This window comes from Macrotis lagotis, chromosome 1 (genome assembly GCF_037893015.1).
Source record: "Macrotis lagotis isolate mMagLag1 chromosome 1, bilby.v1.9.chrom.fasta, whole genome shotgun sequence".
In the NCBI taxonomy this organism is placed as follows: domain Eukaryota; kingdom Metazoa; phylum Chordata; class Mammalia; order Peramelemorphia; family Peramelidae; genus Macrotis; species Macrotis lagotis.
In genome coordinates, this window is record NC_133658.1 from 417,484,041 (window position 1) to 417,507,404 (window position 23,364).

General features: G+C 33.5%; 1 pseudogene; it reads right to left on the minus strand.

The window, feature by feature from the left end:
• LOC141504220 (heat shock protein HSP 90-beta pseudogene) overlaps positions 1-22,289 on the minus strand; it is a 34,326-nt pseudogene extending 12,037 nt beyond the window's left edge.
• Positions 22,290-23,364: the final 1,075 nt, after the last annotated feature.

Here is a 23,364-nt window from a genome sequence, read left to right on the forward strand (position 1 = left end):
CATTGTTGGTGGAACTGTGAACTCATCCAACCTTTCTGGAGAGCAATTTGGGATTATGCCCAAAGGACAACAAAAATGTGTATACCCTTTGATCCATCAATATCACTACTGGGTCTGTACCCTGAAGAGATTATTAAAAATGGCAAAAACATCACTTGTACAAAAATATTCATAGCAGCCCTGTTTGTAGTGGCAAAGAATTGGAAATAAAGTAAATGTCCTTCAATTGGGGAATGGCTTAACAAACAGTGACATATATATATATATATATATACATATATATATATATATATATATGTATATATATATATATATATACACACATACATCAGGGAACACTATTATTCTATTAGAAACCAGGAGGGATGGGAATTCAGGGAAGCCTGTAAAGAATTGCATGAATTGATGCTGAGCGAGATGAGCAGAATCAGAAAAACACGGTACATCCTAACAGCAACATGAGGGTGATGATCAACCTTGATGAACTCTCTCATTCCATCAGTGCAACAATTAGGGACAATTTGGGGCTGTCTGCAATGGAGAATACCATCTGTATCCAGAGAAAGAACTGTAGAATTTAAACAAAGACCAAATACTATTACCTTTATCTTAGGAAAAAAACTTATTTTTTATGTAATTTTGCTGTCTCTTATACTTATTTTCTTTCTTAAGGATATGATTTCTCTCTCATCACATTCAACTTAGATCAATGTATACCATGGAAGCAATGTAAAGACTAAGACTGCCTTCTGTGGGGGTGGGGGGAGGGAAGCAAGATTGGGGAAAAATTGTAAAACTCAAAATAAATAAAATCTTTCTTGAATGAAAAAAAGAACAAAATAAAACATTATAATCCTCCCCAAAATTATCCATTTTACACCTAATCTTACTCTTTATTTCTTGTTTATTCATAAATTGTCCACTTCCATAAGTCTGATAAGTAATATGTTCCATGTTCTTCTAATTTTCTTATAATAAAGAAGATATTTGTCCTTCATTCTCAAAGAGGACCATGGCATTAAGGAAAGTGATGCCATGACAAGCACATGAATTGAATTTGAGTGAGGGGGTGCTGTGCTAAGACACCAGTCTCACTTTCTCCTCCAGAGTCATCTGGGTTCAGGGGTTGGATATGGATCAGGACGATTGAATGCAAGGCAATCAGAAATAAATATGCAAAGTCACACAGCTAGTAAATGTCACAAGTCTGAGGCTGAATCTGAATGCTCTTCCTCCTGGCTTCAGCATCACTGCTGTATCCACTGCATTAACTAGTTGCCTTGTAATATCTATCTTTATAACTAGGTCACCTATCCATTTTGATCATATTTTTGCAAATGTTGTAAGATATTGATCTATGCCTCATTTCTGCCATACTGCTTTCCATTTTTTCCACTAATTTTTACCAAATAAATTATTTTTATCCCTAAATCTTAAATTTTGACTTATGTCAAATACTTATTTGCTGCTGAAAATTGCATGTCTACTGTATTCCTTTGATCTACCTTTTTTATATCTTAGACAAATAGCTTTGATAATTACTGCTTTATAATAAATAGAGTATAAGATCTGGTTCTGCTAAATTCCTTTGCTTATATTTTTAGACAGATTCTCAGATAAAGATCTCATATCTCAAATATATATATTATATATATATATTATATATAAATACATAAATTTTGTCAAATCTACAAGAATACAAATCATGCCCCAAATGATAAATGATCAAAGGATATGAACATGAAGTTTTCAGTGAAGAAATCCAAATAATTCTTAGTCCTATAAAAATGCTATAATAATTATTGAAGAAAAGTAAATTTAATAATTATTAAAGAAAAGTAAATTTAAAAACGTTAAAAATAGCATTTTACAGCTATAAGATTGGCTAAAATGATGAAAGGAAATAGAGACAAATATTGAAGGGGATATGGAAAAGCTGAAACACTAATTTATTGTTGGACAAGTACAACAGAAAGATAAACAACAAAGAAAATAGATAATTGAATAATCACTGGAGAAACTAAAAAGTCTTATGATGTCTTCTAAGTGGAATTGCTAAGGAATATAGGACTATCATATGTTAATGAAAAAGTTGCTGCAAATAAATATAAAAAAGTTTCTACCTTTTTTCTGCTGATTTGAAAATCCTTTACAGACATCATATAATAATAATAATACATTCAAACAATGAAAACAAAAAACAGAGACCCAGGTAAAATTTAACAATGGAATTCTAATTCATCAGTGAATCAAAGATCAAATAATATAAGCAATTAATTATTATGTGAAAGAAAATTATAATGACAAAAATAATAAGTCAAAAACTTTTGGGATACAGCTAATACAGTTTTCAAGGGGAAAATCGTATTAACAAAATAGGTAAAAAGGGATTAACAAATTGAATATGAATTTTGATAAATTCTAATAAAATTAAACCACAAAAGAAATAAAAGAATTTTGAAATAAAAGTCCAACCTAACAGAGGACCAAAGAGAAATGTTAAAATTAGTGAATATTAGAAAAGAAAATTGCAGTGGGGATGAGGACAACTCTTGGTCCTGATAGATTCTCTAGAAAATTCTATCAAACTCTTGGACAAATAATGCCAATATTATACAAATAAATCTCAAAAATTGAGAAAGGAAACACTATACCAGATGCCTTTTATGAAATAAATATAGACTTTGCACCTAAATCAGGACAGATTAAGCAAATTTGAGGAATTATAGACCAATATCATTAATGAATATTGATTCAATACATTTGTATAAATATTATTATATTAGAGAAATTCAGCCAAGAAATAACTTATCATGATCTAGTTGGATTTATACCAGAGTTATAAGGTGATTCAAAATTATGAAAATAATCAGCACATTTAATTGTATTAAAAACAAAAAATCCCCAAATTACATGATTATATCAACAAATATAGCAGTCTATAGTGAAAGGCATCCTTATTCTTCTAACTTTCTTATATCTATTCCATTTACCCAGAGTGCTGTCATTCTGAGAGACTAAAGAGTCTCAGAAAGCCTAGTCCAGTTGACACTAGATCTAATTTTCATCATATTCTCCATTGCTAATGTTTCTAACTCCTCTTATGATCTTACCAAAAAGATAATTAGTTCTACTGTAGTCTGAGTGAACATGAATATCCATTCCATCAAAGTTCAAGATCATTCAAAGCTTTTTTAATTTCTGAAATTCTTTTATAGATTCTCTAAAAGGAATTAATTGGGTGTGACTGGGTGTCACAGTGGATAGAGCACAGACCTTGGAGTCAGGACCTGAATTCAAATCCAGCTTCAGACACTTTATACTTAACTCTCTGTGTGACCTTGGGCCACTTGAACCCATTGCCCCACCAAAAATAATGAAAAACAATAAAAGCAATTAATTGAATGTGTTGGAAACTTTCTTCCAAATCTTTGTACATTTCATAGGCAAAAGTGCAGCACAGGGGCAATCTGTCTGTTGTCCCTATCTCTTGCCATTATAATCTGTAATAGTCACAGTAGAAAACATACAAGAAAAAGAAGGTAAACTATAATTCAATTTATCAAAATTTGTTAAGCATCTACTATTTGCCAGATCTGTGTTAGGTACCAGAGAAATAAAGATGAAAAATGATATGGCCAGGTCCCAATTAGTGTAAGTAATGAGTCCTCTGAAATAGCTGCATATATTCAGATTTTCACTATTCAAAGTTATAATTTTGTAAAATGTGATGATTAGTTCCATCCCAATGGAAATATGCAGTGCAGATCATGTAATGCAACTATTTCAGGAGAATTCATTATTTTCACTGAAATGATCAGAGCTGTAATCTCTGTCCTAAAAGACTACATATTCTCATAGCAGAAGCGGAATTTGTACGTATATCACCATAATGTGAGTTTAAATAGGATAAAGCTTTTGGTCTGGGATGATCAAGAGATGAATCTATGGAGCAGGAACACTTGAGTAGATACTGAAAGAGAAGGATTTTAATAGGTTGAAGTATGGATGGATAGTATTCCAGAAATAGGGCGCAGCCAGAACTAATTCCTGGAGACAAAATAGAATAAGATGAAATTGGAGAATATCTAGTCCTCCAGTTGGGCTTAGAGCATGGAGCTCAAAGGCAATTTGCCAGTCTACATATATTAGCTTATAATTTATGCTCAAGGCAATAACAAGACACTGCAGATTAAAAGAATTGATGAGAAGCCTCAAGGGTATAGTTTAAATTTTACAGCAGCTTTCCCTCTGAATTTGCATTGCACTTTATGTCTCTAACACACAATTTAACATTTAATTATCTGTTTTCATATATTCAATATTGTTTCATGTATTAGCCTTATATCAATAGCTAGTCCCCTAAACAATTTGAGCACAAGGATTATGTCCCATGTTTTATATTTCTCTTCTATCTCTCGATATTAGATGGGTAAAAGGTGATTATTAAAAAGTGATTGGGGGGCAGCTAGGTGGCACAGTGGATAGAACACTGGCCCTGGAGTCAGGAGAACCTGAGTTCAAATCTGACCTCAGACACGTAATAATGGCCTAGTTATATGACCTTGGGCAAGTCACTTAACCCCATTGCCTTAAGTAAATAAAATTAAAAAAAATAAACAGTGATTGAATTAGTAAGCCAATATCAATCATTTAGAGTTTATTTCTGCCTCTAGTGAGAAAAATCTTTCTATCTATACAGATTGGTAACTGTTCTACAATTTATAAACTTATTTTTCTTTTTTCTCCAGTTCTTCATTTTATTTTTTTCACATTCAACCAACATTATTTCAATTTTCATTTTTGTAAAAAATTTTCTTCCCTCCCTTCCTCCCCCCTTCCATAGATGGCAAGCAATCTAATATGTTATATATGCATAGTCATGCTAAACATATTTCCATAATATCATGTTGTGAAAGAATCAGAACAAAACAGATAAACCATGAGAAAGAAAAGACAACAAACAAATAAAAAAGTGAAAATAGCGTGTTTTGATCTATATTCAGACATCATAGTTGTTTTTCTGGATGTGGATGGCATTCTCCATCACAAGTCCTTTAGAATTGTCTTTGATCACTGTATTACTGAGAAGAGCTAGGTATATCTTAATTACTTATCACACACTGTCCTGTTCACTTCATTCATTTTCAGTTCATTTAAGTCTTTCCAGGGTTTTTTTTTTGATATTTGCCTTCTCATTATTTCTTTTAGAGCAATATAGTTCCTATTACATTCACTATATTGACTAAAAAAGTGTTTTCCAGTTTTCTGCATTTTTAATCTTCATTGCATTGATTCAGTTTGTGCAAAAACTTTTCTATTTAATATAATCAAAATTATCCATTTTGTATTTCATAATGTTCTCTATCTCTTGTTTGGACATACACTCTTCTCTACATCAATCTGACAAATAAACTGTTTCTTGTTCTCCTATTGGCTTAGGTGATTTACAAAACATGTTCCCATTTCAACCTTATCTTGATACAGGATGTGAGATGAAGGTCTTTGCCTAATTTCTGGTATAGTATTTTCCAGTTTTCCCAGCAGATTTTATCAAATATTAAGGTCTTATCCCAAATTAGATTAGTATAGATATTTATCTTTATGCCTTATGAACCTATCCTATTCCACTGATCTATCTTTTTGGGGTTTTTCTTTTTTTTTTTTTAGTAGCAAAAAATGTGGAAAGATTTTTATTAAAAGATGCAAACTAAAGAAAGCAGAGACAAGAAAATACAATAAAATAATTATGGCAATAGAAAAATCATTTAGAAAAAGCACAATATGGGTGAAATTCAATGATCAATGTTAATACCATATTGTCAAGTTTGAAGATTTATCCCTCCTTTCTTAGCAATTTCTAAATTAATTGTTTTAATAGAAATGTATTCAAGAAGGACCTGTTTCCTTTCCTCTGCCTCTCTAACTTTTACTGATTATCAAGATCCAGTTTAATTCCTGTATCTTCCAAAAAGTATTTTTATGATTTTAATATTTTATTTGTTTTCCAATTGTATACAATAGTAATATGTACCCATCATTTTTTGCAAGGCTCTAAATTCTATAATTTTCCCCCTCCCTTCCCCCCCAGGCTATCTGACAGTCTCTACATTGTTTCCATGCCATACACTGATGTAAATTGAATGTTATAAGAGTAAACATAAGAACAAACACAAACCCCCTCCCCTCCAAGAAGATGGAAAACCTCAAGAATAGAGAGAGAGAAAAAAATATATACTTTAGTCTGTGTTCAGATTCCAATGGCTCTGTCTCTGGGGTGAGTTGCTTTTCCTATCATAAGTCCACCAGAGAAGTTGCTTCAATATTTTTCCCTCAGTTGCTATTACTAGCTGTATTTCCACTCTATTTCTCCCTACTCTCATTTATTCTATTCTCTTGCTCCTTTCATCCTGGTCCTGTCCAAAAGTGTGTTGCATCTGAGTACTATCTCCCTCCATCTTCCCTCTCTTCTATCACTTATTCCCCCTTCCCTCCCCCCCATTCCCCCTCATCCCATCCCTTTCCTCCCATCCTTCTCCAGTGCAAGACAGATTTCCTCACCCTATTAAGTGTGCATGTCATTTCCTCCCTGAGCCATTTCCAATGAGAATGAAGGATCACTCATCCCCCCTTGCCTTTCCCCCTCCCCTCCATTGAAAAAGCTTTTTTTTGACTCATGTGAGATCTCTCAGCTACTTCTTCATCTCCTTTTCCTTCCTCCCAGTACTTTGACTCCATCCCTTTACCACATCATACCATTATATTCCACTCCTTCCTATGTCTTGTCTATATATGCTCCTTCTAACAGCTTATAAATGAGAAAGTTCATAAGAGTTATCAATATCTTCTTCCCATGCAGGAATACAAACAGTTCAACATCATCAAGTTCCTCATAGTTAGTCCTTCTCTTCCACTTCCTCTATGGTTCACCAGCATCCTCTACTTAAAGATCAAACTCTGTTCAGCTCTGGTCATCTTGTTAGGAAAGTTTGAAAGTCTCCTGTTTCATTAAAAATCCATTTTTTCCCCTGAAAGAGGATCTTCAGTTTTGCTGGGTAGTTGATTCTTGGTTGTAAACCAAGATCTTTTGCCTTCTGGAATATCATATTCCAATCCCTATGAGCCCTTAATAAAGTTGCTGCCAGATCCTGTGTAATCCTATGGAGCCACAGTAGTTAAATTGTCTGTTTCTGGCAGCTTTTAGAATTTTCTCTTTGATTTGGGAGTTTTGGAATTTGGCTGTAATATTCCTGGAAGTTTTTCTTTTGGGATCCCTTTCAGGGGGTGACTGATGAATTCTCTTGATTTCTATTTTACCCTCTGCTTTTAAGATCTCAGGGAAATTTTGCTGTATTATTTCTTGAAAAATGAAGTCTAGGCTCTTCTCCTGGTCTTAGCTTTCAGATAGTCCAGTAATTTTCAAATTGTTGCTTCTGGATCTGTTTTCAAGGTCAGTTGTTTTTCCAATGAGATATTTCACATTTTCTTCTAATTTGGGGGTTTTTTGGAAGAGTTTTATTTCTTCCTGATTTCTTTCAAAGTCATCAGCTTCCTTTAGTTCCATTTTGCATTTGAAGGAGTTATTTTCTTCAGAGAATTTTTTTATCTCCTTTTCCAGCTGTCCAATTCTGCTTTTTAAGGTATTCTTCTCTTCATTTGCTTTTTTGTTTTGCTTTTTCCATTAGGCCCAAACTGGTTTTTAACATATTATTTTTATCATTTTCTTCAGTATTTTTTTGTATTTCTTTCACCAAGCTTTTGATTTAATTCTCATGATTTTTCTGCATTGCTCTCATTTCTCCTCCCAATTTTTCCTCCACCTTTTCAAAGTCTTTTTTTTTTGAGCTCATCCACAGTCTGAGCCCATTTTCTATTTCTCTTGGAGGTTTTGGATATGGAAGCTTCGATTTTGTCATCATCTGAGTATGCGTTTTGATCTTCCATAGGATTGAAGTAATTCTCTGTGGTCAGATTCTTCTTTTTCTGTTGTTTACTCATTTCCTCAATCCAAGACTAATTTACAACACTTCCAAGGCTTTGAGGTTGTTGTTTTTTTGGGGGGGGACCCCACTAGGACCTTTATTCCTACAAGGTCATAGGCTCTCTAGCCAGTGCTTTGATATGTAGATGACCACAGCACTGCCCTCTGCCCTGAGGCTATAAGGCTGGATCCAGCTATCTTAGTATGGAAGCCCAAACCACAACCTGGGGCTGATCCGAGGGTAGGCAAACAGCAGAGTTCTACCCTAGGGAGAGCAGAGAAATCTTTGCAGACTTCCCTGACCCCTTACTGTCTCTGGGGGTGCAGGCTGCTTTCTCCTGATTCTCGCTGCAGGTTCTACTGCCAGTGCTCCTTACTCCATGCTCACCCAGGTGCAGCTGGTGATCTCTGGGCTAGGCTAGGCTGGGCTGGGCTTTTTTTCCAACTCCTGGTCCTGGTGAAACACACCTTTCCCATGGAACTTCTAAGTTCTCTTGGACTGGGAAAATGAATCACTCAGTCTTTTCATGGGTTCTGCCCCTCTAGATTTTGGCTAGAGCCATCCTTTGTTTTGGGGGGTTTGGGGGGGTCGGAGTTGTTGGGGAATGCTGCCTTCATGCTGCCATCTTGTCTCTGCCCCCCTATCTTTTTTGTTTCTTAACCAGTACTAAATACTATTGATGATTATTGCTTTATCATATAGTTTTAGATCTGGTCCATATTCCATTAAATTTTTTTCATTAATTCCTTTGATATTCTTAACATTTTGTTTTTCCATAATAACCATGTTATTTTTCTAATTCTATAAAATAATTTTTTTGTGATTTGATTGTATAACCCTGAAAAAGAAGATTAATTTAGAATTGCCTTTTGGGCCTATCTATGAGCTATTGATATTCCCCCCTTATTTAGATCTCACTTTATTAGAGTGAAATGCATTTTATAATTGTATTCATACAGTTTCTAAGTTTGTCTTGGCAAATAGACTCCCAAATATTTTATGTTGTCTACAGTTATTTTAAATAAATATATCTCTAGCTGCTGGGCTTTATTGGTAATATGTAGAAATATGATGATTTATATGAGTTTATTTTATATCCTGCAACTTTTCTAAAGTTGTTTCAAGGGGTTTTTTTTAGGTGATTCTTTAGGATTCTCTAAGTATATTACCATATCATCTGCAAAGAGTGAAAGTTTTGTTTCCTCTTTGCTTATTCTAGGTGCCTCAATTTCTTTTTCTTTTCTTATTGCTGAAACTAACATTACTAATTCTATTGGAATAATAATGGTGATAACAGGCATTCTTGTTTCACCCGGATCTTATTGGAGAAGTTCCTAGCTTAATCCCATTACTGATAATGCTTGCTGATTGTTTAAAATAGATACTCCTTTTCATTTTAAGGAAACCCCCATTTATTCTTTTTTATTTATTATTTATCTTATTTATTCTCTGAGGTAATCATACGATTTCTGTTAGTTTTGTTATTGATATGGTCAGTTATGCTGATAGTTTTCCTAATATTGAACCAGCTCTGCATTCCTGGTATAATTACTACCTGGTTTTAGAATATTATTCTGATGGTAATTTGTTGTAATCTCTTTGCTACTATTTAATTTAAAACTTTTGTTTCAATATGCATTAGAGAAATTGGTCTATAATTTTCTTTCTCAGTTTTGAGTCTTCATGGTTCATGTATCAGCACCATATTTGTATAATCAAAGGAATTTTACAATACTCTATTTTTAAAAATAGCTTATATGGTATTTAATTAATTTTTCTTTAGATGTTTTGAAGAATTCAATTATAAATTCATCTTCTCTTGGAGATTTTTTCTTAAAGATTTCATTGATGGCTTATTCAATTTCTTTTTCTAAAATGGGGTTAAATATTTTATTTTCTCTTCTGTTTATCTGAGTAATTCATATTTTGTAAATATTCAACCATTTCTCTTAGATTGTCAGATTTATTGGCATATAGTTGGCAAAATGGTTTTAAATTATTGTTATAATTTCCTTTTCACTGGTGGTAATTTCATACTATTCATTCTTGATATTGGTAGATTGGTTTTCTTCTTACTTTTTTTAAAAATCAAACCAAAGAGATTTATTTTATTGGATTTTTACACAAATCCAATTCTCAGTTTTAGTTATTAGTTTAATAACTTTCTTACTTTCTCTTTTACTAATCTCTCCTTTGATTTCAGAATTTCTAATTTGGCATTTAATTGGAGATTTTTAATTTGTTCTTTTTTTCTATCTCTTTAGTTGCTTGTGCAATTAATTAATCTTCTCTTTCTCTATTTTATTCATGTAAGCATTTAGAGATATTAAATTTTCCCTCAGAACTGCTTTGCCTGTATCCCATAAGTTTTGGTATGTTGTTATTGTCATTCTCTTGGATGAAATTATTGTTTTCAAGATGTGCTATTTAACTCTCTCAGTTTTTAGTATTAGGCTATTTAGGTTCCAATTAAATTTAGACGATCTCTCCAAGGTCCTTTATTACACATAATTTTTATTACATCATGATTTGTAAAGGATACAATTAATATTTCTGCCTTTCTGCAATTGTTTTTGAGATTTTTAATGACCTAATACATGATTAATGTTTTGTGTAGGAGCCACGTATCACTGATAGTGTCTGTTATATTCCTTTCTATCTATATTCTGCATTCAATTTTCTCCAGAGGTCTATGTTTTATAAAATTTTATTCCCCTCTTTAACTTCTCTCATTTATTTTGTGGTTATATTGTTGCTGTTGTTGTTTTGGGGGACTATACAAAAGAGGTTCCTTGATTCTTTCCTTTTTCATCTTCTGCCTTAACCACTGAGATACCTTGAGCATCGTAACCTCCCAACACTTTTTCTCCTTCTTCTTTTGGAAGTGCTTAATCTTGAACTCTTTGACTCATCTCTCTTCTACCCAATCTTTTTTTGTTGTTTTTTTTTTTAGTTTTTGCAAGGCAATGGGGTTAAGTGGCTTGCCCAAGGCCACACAGCTAGGTAATTATTAAGTGTCTGAGGCTGGATTTGAACTCAGGTACTCCTGACTCCAAGGCCAGTGCTCTATCCACTGCACCATCTAGCCACCCCTCTTCTACCCAATCTTAATGACTGAATGGACATTGCTCCAGTCAAATTGTGACTAGTTTTTAAAAAGTCAAAGTCTCCCACTGTATCTGGTTCCATCTCCAGTTGGTCCTGACCTATATCTGGCTACTGGATCCAGATGGCTCTGGAAGAGAATGTGAGGCTAGTTACTTTGCATAGCACTGCCACTCAAATCTAACTGACTTGTATGCCATGGCATCAACTCCCTGATGTCATGGTGTTCTTCAAGAACCGAAGACAAACAACAGGTTTATCTAAATCTGAAAAAGGGAGGTTGAGGTCCTGTCTACGTTTTCCTGTGACTTAACTTCTCCACTTGGTGCATAAATATTTAGTATTGATATTACTTCATTTATGAAGATGTAATTTCCTTTCTTTTCCCTTTTAACTGGATCTATTTCTGCTTTTTCTTTGTATGAGATTAGGATTGCTACGCCTATATTTTTTAACTTCAGCTGAAGCATAATATATTTTGCAACAGCCTTTTACTTTTGCTCTGTGTATATCTCTCTGTTTCAAATGTGTTTCCTATAAACAACATATTATAGATTCCCTTTGAGCCAAATCCAATGAGAGAAATCCAATCAATGCTCATTGCAATTTATAGTCTTAGAGAGTTGCCTTGAGCCTTGAGAGGTTAAGTGATTATCCTGTTCTTAATTCTAAGTCCAGTTCTCTATCTACTCTACCCCTGTTAAAAAGACTAGAAATACAAAAATAAAAAAAAAGAAATCTCACATTTTATCAGGCTAGGAGGAGAGCAATATGTATACATAATAAAAATAAGGTAATTTAAGGAGAGAGAGAACTATCTTGATCTAGAGATGAAGAAGAGAAAATAGATTCAATGTACAGAAGACTATTGGAAGAGAAGGGAAACAGAAGAACAAATTCTGTTTTAGGATGAGGTAAGAAGTCCAGAGTGCCTGAAACAAGAACTGAATAAAAGAAAATAAATGTTAAATGAAACTAAAAAGTTTGAGTTAATGGAGCCTTTAAATACCAATCTTAAGAGTTTGTGGTTTATATTAAAGGATTGAAATCATAGATTTAGAACTGGAAGTGACTCTGGAGGTCATCTACTCTAGTCTTTCCATGGTACATATAATGACCTGAGGTGGGAAAAGGTTAAGTCATTTACCAAAGATTGAATATAGGCAGCAATTAGCAAAATCAGGATTCCAACTCAGGCTCCAAACATATTTAAACTTTAGAAAGATTATTTTGGCAATTATTTGGACTATCTTTTCCCTCTGTTTTGTTTCTCTAGCATTTAGCAAAATGTTAAATACCTGTCATTTAAGAAGCATTTAATAATTTATTCACTGACTGATTACCTTCAGGAGTTTACAATCTAATGGAGGAGACGACAAGCAAATATATTATAAACAAGCTATGCATTTAAAAAGTAGGAAATAAATAAGAGATGGAAGGGTCTAGAATTAAGAAGGGTTGGAAAAGTCTTCCTATAAAAAAGGGATTTCTGTTGAAACTTGAAGGAAGTTGGGAAAGGCAGCAGACATGTTGAGTTTGATATGTTTTAGTTAAGATGTCTGAAAGGCCATTGGAGATGTGAGATTTTAGTTCAGCAAAGAGTTTAGGACAGGATAGACAGATTTGGAAATCATCAGCATGGAAATTATAATTAAATCTATGTGAGCTAATGAGTTAATCAAATGAAGCAGAATAGAGAGAGAAGGTCTAGAAAAGAATCTGTGGGACACTAGAAGGCATGGCAGAGGAGGATCACCAGTGATAAAGATTGTAAAGGAACATTCTGCTAGATAAGTAGAAGGAGACCAGGATCACACAATCAGGATATGGTAGAACTTGAACTCAGGGCTCCCTGACTCTCAAGTTAATTCTTTTTTCACAACATACACAAGCTTAGCCCAAATGGATAAGGAGTTCTTGCCATACTGCTTCTCTCTGAAAGATTTACAAAACACTTTCTTCACAAATATGTCTCTGTGCACACACACACACACACACACACACACACACACACAGAAACACATTTTCAATTAGATAGTGCTTATGATTACCATAACTGAGACCCACAGAAGGGAAATGATTTGCTTAGAGTTCAAAACTAGTAAGTAATTGAACTTTAGAGTGGTTTGGAATTATATAAATAAAATGACTAAGATGCCCATACTCTTTATCAATCAGACAGTAAATATTTATTAAACATGTACTGTTGTAGGCACTATGCTAATCTCTTAGAAGTTAGAGCAAAGTAAAAAATAGTCCCTGCTCTCAAGGAGCTCACAGTCTAATGGGGGAGACAACATCAAAACAACTATGTATCCAAAAAAACTATAAAAAGGATTAACTGAAAATGATTAACAGAGGGAAGGCACTAGAATTAAGTACTGAGGGAGGCTTTCTATAGAAGTTGGGATTTTAATGTCATTTGAAAGAATACAAGGAAGATCGGAAACATGATGAAGAGGGAGAACATTACAGATTTTCAAGGAATAATCAGGGAAAGTTCTTGGAGTCAGGAGATGGAAAGTCTCACAAAGGGCTGAAGATAAATGTGCAGGATGTAAAGATTAAGAAAATTGGAAAGGTATGTGGGAGAGGGGAGAGGGAAGATATAAAGGACTTTGAATGCCAAATAAAGAATTTTCTACTTGATTCTGGAGGTGATAGAGAGTTACTGGAGTTTCTTCAGTTTGGGGATGGGACATTAGGAGGAGGGACATGGTAAGACCTATGTTGTAGGAAGGTCACTCTAATATCTGAATAGAGGATGACTAGGGAAAAACATGCAGCAGGTAGGCCAACCAGAAAGCAATTACAATAGTGCAAGAGTGAGGCAATGAGGATTTTAAAATATCAGAGGGGGCATATATTAGAGATATTACAAAAGTAAAATCAATAAACCTTAGCAGCACATTATATGTGGGAAGTGAGAAGTAAAGAATCAGTAATAATACCTAGGTTGCAAACCTCAGTTGCAAGCAGGTTGGTGCCCTAGACAGGAATATGAGAATTGTGACATTGCTAGATATTAATTTTCTTTTTAATAAAAAATATATTTATAAAATATATTAATTGCATATATCTTAACAGATTTTTGTAAGGATGAAATGAGATGAAATAGATAGATAGATAGATAGATAGATAGATGATTGATAGATAGATAGAATCTGTATGTATGTATCTATATATATTACTGTATAAACTGTTAAATTCTACTAAATACTAACAATTATTATTGCTATAACTAGCATTTCTTTTTTTGGTTTTTTTTTTTTAGGTTTTTGCAAGGCAAATGGGGTTAAGTGGCTTGCCCAAGGCCACACAGCTAGGTAATTATTAAGTGTTTGAGACCAGATTTGAACCCAGGTACTCCTGACTCCAAGGCCGATGCTTTATCCACTACTCCACCTAGCCGCCCCTATAACTAGCATTTCTAATGCTGTCATAAGAGCTGATAATCTGACATAAACTGACAATGCTAATAATCTATATCCTTGTCTACCAATTAATTTTAGTAGCAAGACCCTTAGCATTTCTCCATTACAATAATTCTATTCTTACTTTTAAATAGATATTAACAAATTCAGGAAAGCTTTATTTATCATTATATTATTTTATATTTTGAACAGAAATAGGTGTTATAGTTTGTCAAAAGTAAGAAGTCTTGCACTGAAAAAAGGAATGATGAAAGGAATGGATTCAAAGAAAATTTGGAATGTAGAAAATGATAAAAGTGAAAGTGATTAGAATAAAAATAACAAGTTATATGACTGCAACATTGTAAATAAAAATAGATTTGAAAAACTTCAAGATTCTGATTATTTAAATGATCAATTATGACTCCAGAGGACTAGTGATATAGCATGTTGTCCACCTCCTGAGAGAGGGATGATGATGAAGAGTGATCCATACATTTTGATCATGGAAAATACATGAATTTGTTTTACTTGACAATATTAATTTGTAACAAGGGAAAATTTTTTAAATGTAAGCATGGGAACAGAGGGTATTTGTGATAGTGATATAAGAAAAGAAGCAAAATACATAAAAGGATATTTGAAATAATTACTCAAAAAGAGAAGCCAAATGAATAGGACAAAGGGCTATAGAGACATAAGAGTACAATAGCTTTGAAACTAATATGCTTTATACTTAAAAAAACAAACCTAAGAGATTTGTGAGTTCATATAAAATTGACATTTTCTGTTCTTTGAATATGGAGATATTAATTTTTATTGGTTTTGTCACATTCTGAATAAAATTTTTTAAGGAATCCTGATAGGGGCTTAGAGAGGAGGTTGTTATGTTATTTCCTATATTGAATGAATTAACTTACATGTAAATAGTTACCAAAAAAATTTAGTTGGGTGAATTAAATATTTTTGGCCCAGACATTTGACTTGGGTATGGAGAACTGCTGGTTTGAAACTCACTCAACAATGGAATTTAGTAAATTGTAACTTATGGTTTTAGAGGTTATCTCAGTTCATCTTGCCTCAGGAAAGTTAAAGGACTTGCCCTTTGTCACATAGCTAATATGTGTCAGAAGCAGAAATATATTTTTCTTAAGTATTTGGTAACCTTTCCCCCCCGCTTTTCAAGACACTGTGATTCAGACATATGGCCTTCTGTCATCCCACCTCGACCATTAAGAAAAGTTTCTCAACTCTGGTCCTAATGATTTGGCTGACTTAGAAGGGAACTTTAAGAGTTGCTTTGAACTTCATTAGAGCAGAAAGGATGCTACAGTTTCAGTTTTATTAGCACTCTTATTGACTGACCATCACTCTTCTCCTTATCAATCGCACATGTCAGGAGCTTCATTCAAATATCTCTATAACAGGATATTATCATCCTTTTCCCACAATTAGTACCTTGTTCTGTCATCCCCAAAGTGTCCTAAATTTGTTTGATGGAAGGGATGTAGAAATCATTCTATAATTCTCTAATTTTTCAGGAGAAGGGAATTGAGGATCACAGTGGGGAAATAATAGACTTTCATCTGGAGATATAATATTGAAGCCTAGATCTTCTGACTATATAAAGATAATAACACTTTCCCTCACTACTTCCCAGGGATATAATATTAAAGTTAAATGATATGCAATAGTGGAAAATATATAATTATTAGAAATTTTAAAATAGTTGTCATAGAACTATTACCTTGGGGAAGAATTGACTTGGTACAGATCCAGCTTATTGACTGCAGATGATAAAAGAATACACATTTAAACTTAGGCAGGAAACTTTGATCCCATTTTTAGAATAATGTTTTTTAAATGAATAAAGTAAAATAAAATAGAATTATCAAGGAAATCAAACTATCAAAATAATTTAAAAAATTATAGTCTTCCTGTGATCTCACCACAGACCCCATGTAGAATGCAGGTGAAGAACCTTTTTCCTGATGAATCCACTGCAATTGGTTAGATTCATTCAATAGTTTTCTGGTCACAGTCCATAGGTACTTAATCATCAAATATTATTATGTGTCCCACTCATTAATCTCTGATGCTTACAATCACTTTCAACGAATAATTGTATAATATTTGCCCTTATAAGAGTTTATTTTAACTTTCCCAATGCTATGCATAAGGTCTTGGTCTAGAATGTAAATTAGTGATCACAGATAAACTCCCAATGCTATGCATAAGGTCTTGGTCTAGAATGTAAATTAGTGATCACAGATAAATTCCCAAACTGGACCATTATGATCACTGTGATGTTCCTAAGATTGAACTAAAATTTATGTAAATCTAGACCAGGGACTATGAACCATAAGTAATGCTATCACTATGATTCTACAATATTTATATAATTCAGGATATAGGTTTTCTATGTGAAAAAATAATTCTTTAGTGTGAGTTACCTATAAAGGGGTAGAGGGGTGTGTATGTATATGTGTGTGTGTGTGTGTGTGTGTGTGTGTGTGTGTATGTATGTTTATCCATCTACTATACAATAAATGGATCTAAAATAGTTTTCCTTTAAATTTCACTTTAGGGTTTACAAAATCTTTCTTTTAATAACCCTGTAAAATAAATTTGTTGGTCTTATTCCCTTTTTATAGCTGAGGAAGGTGATCCTTGACTAGTCTAAAGGACATTCCCAAGGACAAATAAAGTTATTAGAGCTGTGGGCTGAACCTAGATTTTCTGATACTGAGAGCATTATCAGTAAAAAAGCATTTATTTAATTCTTACTATGTTCTTGATACTGTGCTAAGGTAACATGGGTACAAATATAAAAGTAAAACAGTCTTTACCTGCAAATAAATTATATTCTTTTGGGGGGATTTGACATATATCAGGGAGTTGTGACTTGGTTTAGGCAATCACAAGGATTATGAATGGAGTCATAGGACAATAGATTGTTGCTTCTTTCCCAGTAGCAATGTAATAGTAATGTAATTATTATTCCTTAAATAAGAAATGAAAATAGGGGGACAGAGCACAGGTTCTTATGTAGTTAAAGGGCAAGATACCAACACTGTCTAGGCTTTAGTATAATCCATATAATTCTGTCTGACAGTTCTCAAAGATTTTCAGATGAACTTCTACCTGTTTGGAGATAGAAGACACAGTCTCCATGTGTCCAACTTCCCTCATGGTCTATAGCTCTTTAAGATTTCTTGTTTTTATTCTAGACATACATCATTCAGACCTATACAATTTCCAAGTTGAACTCAATTACATATAAAGTTATAATTGCTGTGCTTCTCAGAGTTGCTAATGATGCAGAATTGTGTGGCATAGCTATCACATTGAATGATGTGAATCTGAATCCTAAAATATCTTGCCTAGTTTGTCCACCAGACCAAATCTAATAAAATAATCTAATCTAATAAGGATTAATGGAAAGATTTATATTTGGGTTCAAAAAATCAACTCTTTCAGTATAAAATAGCAAATTATGTTAGTTAGAAATTCATATGAAAAAGAACAGAGGAGTTTTAGTAGATTGCAAACTAAATAGGGCTCAGTGTTGTGCTACGGTAAACAAGAGAACTCCTGGAAACTTTGTATTGTTCAATCATTTTTCAGTTTTGTTTTACACCCTGTGATCCCCTTTGTGGGTTTTCTTTGCAAAGCTACTGGAACAGTTTGCATATTTTTTTCACAAGCTCAAGAAATGGAGGCAAAGAGGATTAAGTGACTTACCCATGGTCAAACAGCTAGTAAATGTTTGAAACCAGATTTAAACTCATTAAGATCAGTCTTCTTGACTCCAAACCTGTGCTACCTAGCTGCCCCTGTAAACTTAGACTGTTTTAAGAAAGATACTACTCTATGTCTAGGAACTTCAGGACCTATAATCTCATTGAACTGTATCCTCATTAGATCATATCTGTTTAGCAGTCCTGTATTTTGGGAAAGTTATTGATAGTTTGAAGAGTATTCAGATGAAGGCAATTAGAATGGTAAAAAAATCTTAACATCATCACTTATAAACTTTAGTTGAAGGAATTGGACTATCATGGAAGAAAGATTTGACTTATTCTATTGTATGGTCATAGAGGGGGGAAAAAGAAAAAGCAAACAATAATATTTTGATAGATAATTTTGAGCTTGATGTAAGGAAGGGATTCTTATCCAAAAATAAGTTGAGCTAGATATGACCTTTGAGGTCCCTTTCAAAAATGAGATTCTATGATTCAGTTTGAATTTTCCATATGCAGAGATGATGAGAGTTTTGTAGGCAAGGTATGGTAAAAACTCACCCTTCTGGTCATAATGAAAATCACATAAAAACGTAAATACTTCTGAGTAAGTTTTGATGGGTATAATACTCCAAAGCAAAATATTTATGAAATCTAGGCTGCTTATTCAAGGCAAGTAGGACTTATCTGGGTTAGTCAGTAAAATCTGAAAACTGTAAAACTTGCAATTACTGATGCTATAGAAAGAAAATTAGAGCTTGGCATAAGAAATTGACTACCAAGTCCCAGCTCTACTACTAGGCTAGCTATTTGAACTTGGATATGATATTTTTCTTCTCTTAGTATTCATCTATAAAATGAGGGAGTTTGGACTTTTATATTATCTCAGAGTTACTTCTAGACATGATATTCTGTGGTTCCAGTGCTATATGAAAATGTGTTTCAAGGTTGGAAAATGGGTTCATTTTATATTTGTACCCTCTGAAAGCATAGAGATTCATTTATATATTGAGCTAGAAGGGCCTTGTTGGATCACCTAGTCTTCATTTTATAGAAGAGGGAATTATGGGGCAGCTATGTGGCAAGGTGGATAGAGCACCTGACCTGGAGTCAGAAGTACCTAAGTTCAAATCCAGCCTCAGACAATTAATAATCATCTAGCTGTGCAGCCTTGGGCAAGCCACTTAATCCTATTTGCCTTGCAAAAACCTAAAAAAAAAAAAAAAAAAAAAAAAAAAAAAAAACAGAAGAAGAAGAAAAAGAAGAGGGAATTGAGCAAAGACCAGAAGTAATTTGTCTAAGGAGTCACAACAATAGTGAATAGAAAGCTGTGAATCAAACCCAAAGTTTCCAACTCCAAATTTAATACTATTTCCTTTCTGAAATGGTATCTCTCACCAAAGAAAACATGAAAAGATGAAAACTATGGCCTAATTAAGAAAGTACAAACAACTATATCTAGGACTGCTAGGTCATTTCCAAATGTTTCATATTCTAGATGATAGATGGTGGGAAACTGGCCAAGTCCATCGTGCCCTTTATTAATCCATTTCCAAGAGCTGTTTCCCTTGGACCTTCTTCAAACACTTATAATGCTAATACAACCAAGGACAATGATGTTAGTGTTCTATGAATAAAATAATTTTTTTTTCTTAATTGGACTTTGAAAAAAAAGGAAAATAGGAAACAGACCTTACTGAGAGTTTATAACAAAGCAAAGCCAGGGAGAGAGAAGAGAACATATAGAGAAGGAGTAGTAATAGGAACAGATTAGAGATAATGGGATTATAAATGGAAGTTAGAAATCATCCAATTCAACCCTTCATTTTACAGATAAGGAAACTGAGGTCTTGGGAAAATAAATGGGATGTATAAAATTAGATTAGACAGAGTACAAATCCTGGTGTGGTAACTTCAAATCCATTTAGTTTAAATCACTTGAAGATGAAGAAAGTTAGCTTCATATGAATAGATAATAGGGTTTAAAGTTATGAGGAATTTAAAATCAAGACATAATAGTTTAGACTCCTGCTTCTAAAACTTACTAGCCATGTGACAGACACTTAAATTGTCTGAGTCATAATTTCCTTATTATAAATGGTAATAATAATAATACTTTTGGTACCCACCCCATAGGGTTGTTTTGAGACTGAAATTATATATATGTATATATATACATATATATAGTAATTTACAAATCTTTAAACACTAAATTATCATTAATAATTATCCTTTAATACATATGACTAATACAGAACTCTATATGCAATTACATATAATTATTCCATTCTTCTCTTTTTTGATGGAGTTTAGTTGGAAATAGTTCTAGAAAATTAGAAATTAAGGGAATGACCATCAATTGAGGAATGGCAGGACAAATTGTGGTATGTGAAAGTGATGGAGTATATTGTTCTGGAAGAAATCATGAACAAGCAGACTTCAGAAAAATTGGAGACTCACATAATGCTGAATGAAATGAGTAGAACCTAGAACACTATATATATAGATAGATAGATAGATAGATAGATAGATAGATAGATAGATATAGATATACATATATATATGTATATATATATATTATATAAACAGCAACATTGCATAGTGATCAACTATGATAGACAGTTCTTATCAGTAGTTCAATGATCAAAGACAATTCTTGTTTTCTTTTGTTTTTTGCAAGGCAATGAGGTTAAGTGGCTTGCCCAAGGCCACACAGCTAGGTAATTATTGTCTGAGGTCAAATTTGAACTCAGGTACTCCTGACTCCAAGGGCTGTGCTCTATTCACTGTGCCACCTAGCCGCTCCAATCAAAGACAATTCTAAAGGACTTGTGATGGAAAATACCATCCTCATCCAGAGAAAGAACTATGGAATCTGAATGCAGACTGAAACATACTAGTTTCCGTTTTTAAAAATTTGATTTATGCCTTGTTATTTTTCCCTCTCATGTTTTTTCCCTTTTGTTTTGATTCTTCTTTCACAACATGAGTAATATGGAAATATGTTTAACAAAGTTTTATATATAAATATATATACATATGAATATCTATATCCGATTACTCACTGTCAAGGGGAGGGGAGGAAAAGGAGGGAGGGAGAAAAATGTGGAATTCAAAAATCTTACAAAAATGAATGTTGAAAACTATCTTTTCATATAGTTGGAAAACTAAATACATAAAGATATAGATAGATATATATATATACACATATAAATACATACATATACATTTATAAAAGTACTTATATGCATACATAGGGTAAGTTACTGTTCAACTATTTTTCCTTTGCTCTAAATTAAAATAGGGAATATTTTTTAAACCTATGTCTCTTCATCTCTCTAAGAATTGGCATGGGAGACCTGAAATGATCCATATCCCACTGTAGTTCAGAACTCCTGAGCTCAAGCAATGCACAAGCCTCAGTTTTCCTACCAACTTGGCTTGCAGGGATGTACCACTATGGCTAACTGTTCTAGGAACTATGGTACAGCTGGATAGCTTAATTGCTTCTTTGTAGTTTAATAGAAGTATTCTAAATAAATTCATTTTCCTTAGGCTCACTGAAAAAAAAAATCATTGCTACAATTGTAGTAGCAGACAGAAATGATTTGCACCTCATGAATGAGTAATAATGCTTGACAAAGTGATGCCATGACAAGCAAGTGTATTGGATTTGAGTGAGGGGCTACTGGGCTAAGCCTCTCCCCTCCAGAGTCCTCTCAGTCCAGTGGCCAGATATGGATCAGAACAACTGGAGATGGCCTTAGATGAGAGATAATCAGGTTAAATGACTTGCCCAAGGTCTCACAGCTAGTAAATGGCAAGTGTCTGAGGCCAGATTAGAATTCAGGTCCTTCCGACTCCAGGGTCAAACAATGTGCTACCCACAAGTGCCACCTATTTGCCCTTCCTGAATGAACAAGTGAATGAATGAATGAATGAATGAATAAATGAAAATGTATTTTATAACATGACATACAGAGGATTGGGAAGGGGGGATGGTAGACCAGGCATATTAAGGTGAACACTCACCAATCGATGCCCATGGTCACAGACAGATCTTTAATTCTGGACAGAGAGTTCATTCGGTTCTTATATTTTATTTTTTAGTTTTTGCAAGGCAAATGGGGTTAAGTGGCTTGCCCAAGGCCACACAGCTAGGTAATTATTATGTATCTAAGACTAGATTTGAACTCAGGTACTCCTGACTCCAGGTGGGTACTCTATTCATTGCGCCACCTAGCCGCCCCTGGTTCTCACATTTAAATGTTTCAAGAAGCATTTATTAAACACCCACTATGATCCAGTCTAAGTTGTTATAATAAACATTTTTCAAATGTTAATGTATTTCCTCATCATAAAATTCCTGTACAATAAGTGTTATTATTACCTCTGTTTTAAAATGGAGAAAACTAAGCTAGACAGAAAGTTTAAGGCAAGTCACTGTCACCCAATAAATATTTATTAAGTATTTACTATGGGTGAGGCATTATGCTAAGTGCTAGACTTAAGTGTCTTCATTTACTTAAGTGATCAACTCTGATTTACTAATGACCAGCTAGTAAGTGTCAGGGGGCAGGACTTGAACTTGGGTCTTCCTTGATTCCAGGCTGAGCACTCTATCCATTGCACAATTTAATTGTTCCATGATTTTGATCTCTCCTCTAGTTTTACATTTTGAGAACTTTTGATTGTATGTTGCACAGAGATTTTGTGGAAATGGTATGCTATTGTTTGTGGTCCGTTCGTTCAGTCATGTCTGACTTCATAAACCCATGAGCCATGGCATACTGGGTCCTTCTGTTCTCCACTATCACCTGAAATCTGTCTAAGCTCATGTTCATTATTTTCAGTCTCTAATCATCTCATCCTCTACATCCACTTTTCCTTTTTTTTTCATTTTTTTCACAACAGAGTCTTTTCCAATGAGTCTATTTTTTTTAAATTATGTGACCAAGTATTTAAGCTTCAATTTTAGTATTTCTTTCCAATTAATAGTCTGAATTAATTTCTTTAATTATTGACTGATTTGCACTTCTCTCAAAAGTCTTCTCCAGTATCACAATAAGAAAACTTTGATTCTGTGGTGCTCACCTTTTCTTAAAATCCAGTCCTTACTGT